The sequence below is a fragment of the Styela clava genome, chromosome 1 (genome assembly GCF_964204865.1).
Source record: "Styela clava chromosome 1, kaStyClav1.hap1.2, whole genome shotgun sequence".
Taxonomy (NCBI): Eukaryota; Metazoa; Chordata; class Ascidiacea; order Stolidobranchia; family Styelidae; genus Styela; species Styela clava.
This window is the reverse complement of record NC_135250.1, coordinates 28872380-28877284: the sequence shown is the minus strand read 5'-3', so window position 1 is coordinate 28877284 and position 4905 is coordinate 28872380. Positions and strand designations below refer to the sequence as shown.

At 32.2% G+C, this 4905-nt stretch overlaps 1 long non-coding RNA gene across 2 annotated transcripts; it reads right to left on the bottom strand.

The window, feature by feature from the left end:
* Positions 1-241: 241 nt before the first annotated feature.
* Positions 242-3478, bottom strand: LOC144428069 (uncharacterized). 2 transcript variants are annotated; one of them, XR_013478043.1, is made up of 4 exons: positions 3382-3478; positions 2801-2928; positions 2383-2445; positions 242-611 (listed from the first exon to the last, which is right to left on the bottom strand). It is a non-coding gene; the product is annotated as an uncharacterized LOC144428069 (long non-coding RNA). The 2 variants fall into 2 exon arrangements; XR_013478042.1 differs by lacking the exon at positions 242-611 and adding an exon at positions 973-2311.
* Between the last annotated feature and the right edge of the window lie 1427 nt (positions 3479-4905).

The following is a 4905-nucleotide window of genomic DNA, read 5'->3' as shown; positions in this document are numbered from 1 at the left end:
ATACCCACTTGAATATGTATGATTGAATTGATTATTATGTTTTGCTAAAACAAAGGAAAACTTCTCATTCTGTATTCAATTCTGTATTTTCAGGACGCTTCGTGGAACAGCTGAAGAATAAAATTCTCGAAGAATAATGAGGTGATCATATATTCTGAACTTCTATTTCTTGTCATCGTCACCAAATGCATATTTGCTTGATGAATAAATTTCATATTTTATTTCAGGTGTTCTACAAGAAGTTCAGAATATACATGGAAATATATTGTGTATAGCATTATTTGAAATGTATCTGATAGGCAACAAATAAAAGTTGAATTAAATAAAAATTGACTTATGATTTGTATCAATATGAGTAATTTCAATATATACACAGAACATAGCCACTGAAAAATTATCTACTAAGTATCAATCAACAAGTTTAGCGATCGTGGGTAATGTTTGATCTTGACAATCGACAGGTAAATTACGTAAAATGCTGAGATTTGCCGTAGTAAGTTGCGATGAGTTTTGAATACAAATCACTCGACTTGACGTAGAAACCAGCAGATTCAGATACTTTGTTTACATCCGTGATCATTCATTATAGCACCATCTTGACGATTGTGTCTCTTAAAACGAAAAGGATAGAAATAAAATTTACCAAATAAAAAAAAATGGAAAGAGTAGAAAGCAACAATTGAATAAAAATGAGAAAATGCTTGGTGTCATAAAAATTAAGGTGTTATTACACTGTAAGCTTTGCTTGTTTTTGTTACAACGGTTTTATGTATACGAAAGAGCTTTAAAGCAGAAAAATATATGTCTGGTCTGGAGATCCTATTGATAGTGCGTCAGTTTAAAGAGAAAACTTACATAATTTAAACTACCTTCAATGGTTGTCAAATATGTGATTGAGAATACCATTCTCGCCTAATCATTATCAATACTAAACATCGGAAAAGCAAAGATTAAAAGTGGCAGGCCGTAAAATCCATGTGACATGAAGGTAAGAGTTACATAGCCAAGCATACAGGCTTGAAACCAGCAAACCTACAATGATTGTTGATAAGCGTGCAAGGAGGCACGTTACTAATACCCAGAATAACGCGCATAACTTATTTATACATTTTGACCAAAATTTCATTTATTTCAAGACAACAAGAAAACTTACGCGACCAATTTCCATATTTTATTCGGGAATTACCTGTTTTGGCCCAGAGCTTAGTTTGATGGTACCATTTCTGTTGACGCATGTTAAACAACCGTAGACAATTATTTCTGATTTATAGAAAACACTTCAAAATACACAGCGGTATTGTGGAGCACCTCTCAATTTAGAGCATGAACATCTCTTTTGTTTTTAGTCATCTAGAACTAACGAGAAAAGCACTTGAGTATAGTGAGTGCAGAACGATAACTCATTGTGCAAAGCACGGTGGTTGCATTTTGCTCACAATATATCAGTACATAAGAAGGCCTATATATGTAAGTAAGATGCAACAATCGCTGGAAATATATTCTGATTTATAGAAAACACTTCGAAATATCAAAAGTATTCTCAATTATCTTCCAATGTCAAGCATCACCAAAAATCACCAAATCATCAGTAAGCATTCACACAAATATTGATATTGAAAATGCAATCCATAATGTTACCTCAACCTTACATTATACATTGCGTTTTAGAGATATTGACAGCTCATTCAAATTTTATTCATTATGGCGGGAACACAAATTATTTATTATGAATAAATTCTGGAAATCATATTATTACAATCTATTGTTATTGTTTTATTTCTCTTTTTCTACAGTGTACGCTAGTGCTACTACGTATTCTCTCATTTTTATACACTTTTATCCCCTTTTTCTATTTCGTTTCTCGGTATAACTTTGCTTCGCTATAGCCTATAACTCTATCGCTTGAATTATTTCAGCCATTAAACGACCAAAGAGCCGAGATGGTGCCACAGTTAATGATCACGAATGTAAATAAAGTGTCTGAATCTGTCTGCCAGTTTTCTATCTCAAGTGATTTGTAATCAACTAACCGTAACCGATTATAAAATATTATAATATTTCACATATTAGACATGTTATTGATCAGGCTTCAACACTTCTTACAAACGCGCAATTTGTTTAATGACACAAATATTATATCAGTGACCATTTTTCGTAAATGAATAAAAACTACTCACATTACTACTACTCAAAAACTACAACCAATCATATGTCTATTTATTTCATTTCAGCTTTTATTCAGTGACATTTTATACATTTCAAATGATGTTATAATATTGTATATGTATATTCTAAATATTATGCAGAACACCTGAAATAAAAAATAATATTTTTAGCAAAATTTATTTGGTTCTGGTTAAGAATGTTAAAATATACATTCACCTCATTGTTCTGCGAGAATTCCATCCCAATAATCATTCAGCTCCAGTTGTTCTTTGTCCCTTCCTAGAAATACAAAATGACACAGAATTTATGGAGTGTTTCCGCACTGTCGGCGAGTCTTTCGTCAGGCACTTATTTTTAGTATCAGGCATTGCGTTTAAAATTAATTACTTGTTAGCATGGACAACATGGTGGGTTTTAATTTACTGCCCAACCGTATTTGGATCTGAGCAGCAATTTCTCATTGATGATGCTCGTACATTTATATTGGACTTAGTTTGATTATTTATTTATTTATTTTCCGCCTTACTGATCCCATTTTTCAATTTCCAAGCGGTTTTTCTACAAAACTATTTTGCAATAAAGCATGTATTAAACCTTTAATTGCATAACTACAGCATTAGATAATTCTACTTACTTTACATGTATCTCAAAATGTCCTCTAGTTTGGCATGCAACCATGGCTATTGCTTGCAACAGTATCAGTAATGAACTTAGCACCAAGAGCAAGAGTTTGGAATTTGCACCAAAATTCATATTTCGAGTCTGAGAAATATTAAGTTACCTGTAAATATTTAACTAATATAACGTAACCATGAAATAAAATAAAAATTAAAAATTGTTATTTTATGTGAGAACTTAAATGCGCTCAAAAAGTAAATCTGAACAAAACCCTTTGTCGAAGAAAAGCTATCCACATATCAAAGTTGTAATTTATGTCAGAATGGTAGTTCATTTGTGTGGTCTATCCTGCCGTTCATAAGAGTTTTAAGATATCATCAAAAGCAAATTGAAAGGCATATAAATATTAAGATAACTATTTGTATCGATTTTTATATCTCAAAAATATTGCTTCGTAATGGTTTGTTCGGTTTGGACATACCTGTTCTTTCAAGCGTGCGACATCTCCACGCGCATAACTAAATCAAACTTATGTGGTGCGTTGATTTTACGGTCTACCACTTGCATTTAATAACCCATTTCAAAATATATACTTACTTGTGTAAATTTTATCTGAGTACTGACGCCTTTTTAATACAATGTGCAGCAATTAGAAATTAGACTACTGCTTCACCCTCAAAGAATCACTCAGGCTATAAACAGCGACGTTTCACGATTGTATATTCAGACTTGACACTAAGAGGTGCTTCACAATACCGCCGTGTATTTTGAAGTGTTTTCTATAGATCAACTATTATTATCCACATTTTGTTTGTACATGTATGAACAGAGTTTGTTCTAGAACATTAAACTTTAGGAAACGACAAGCAATTTCCAATAAAATACGCAATACTTTTTTCAATATGACACAGAAATGTATTATGCGGTTAGAGGAAATAAAACATCGCTCAAAATTTCTAAAATGTTCATTTCAAAAATATATTCTAGTTTTTGCCAGCTTGATTCCTTTAGATTAGACAATGCACAATATGATTGCTGATAGCTAATTGTAGCCTTTACTCTAACTCAACCGTAGATTTGTATCTCTAAAATCTAGATTCTAGAACAACCAGTAATTGGGTGAATGTTACTACACCTAAAATTTACCCCACCCCTTAAAACCAAGTAAAGAAATCATAAATGACACACCTGGCTCTTAAACTCTGTGTTGTTTGATTTGGCATATGGATTGTAGGTTTGGTTTATTTCAAGATCATCCAGCTAGGCATAAGAAAAGTTCCAATAAATAGCAATTTTTATTTTCTGTTGAAGAATAAAACTCGTGTTGAACCGTTTTCAAAAAAGCAGAATTTAAAATTTTGATTTCAAACCATGTTTGGACAATTAGAACAATCGTCTATTTATAGTGTACTAATTCTCTCATTTCTCAATTACCACGTATATTCTCATTTTTATTTCTTTTCCCTTTTCTTTCATGCAATTTTCGTTTCTAGGTATAACGTTTTTCTTATTCCTTTTAAACCCATTTCTGCAATGTACAATCATATGTTTACTTCTAGTCAACCCTGGAAAAGGTGTTTTTATATCAAAATTCCTTACGGGAATTTAATATTACATAGATGTTTGTATTAACTTACAATGCTTCAAATCCCTCATCATTCAGTGTTCGCTGGCGTGATTTTCATCATCACAATTTGATTAAATTTATGAAGCAAAATGAAGATAAATAATAGGTTCCAGAGAATAAATATCATGAATTAGTGAATGCCACTTTTCTTAGTTAACTGGGTTGTCAAATCTTTTATGCTTGATCCTGGCCTCACAATATGTAGAAAGATCAAAAATGGCAACAACCTGCTATTTGAACCTGCAGGTTTAATGTCAACCTTTGGATAGCGGCCCCCACCCACAATAGGCTAATCCGAGATATAATTTGTGATTAAGATTAATATAAATTTATTTTAAGGTTCGATAGTATCCCACAGTGATCTGCACTAAACTTTAACACTCCAAATGGTTGGATTCAACCATGATCCATGCTTGTTCCGATCTTTTTTTGATATGTCACAGGTTGTGTGACAAATTTGCTTTCTCACCTTTTTGTTTTTGCCCTGAGTCCAG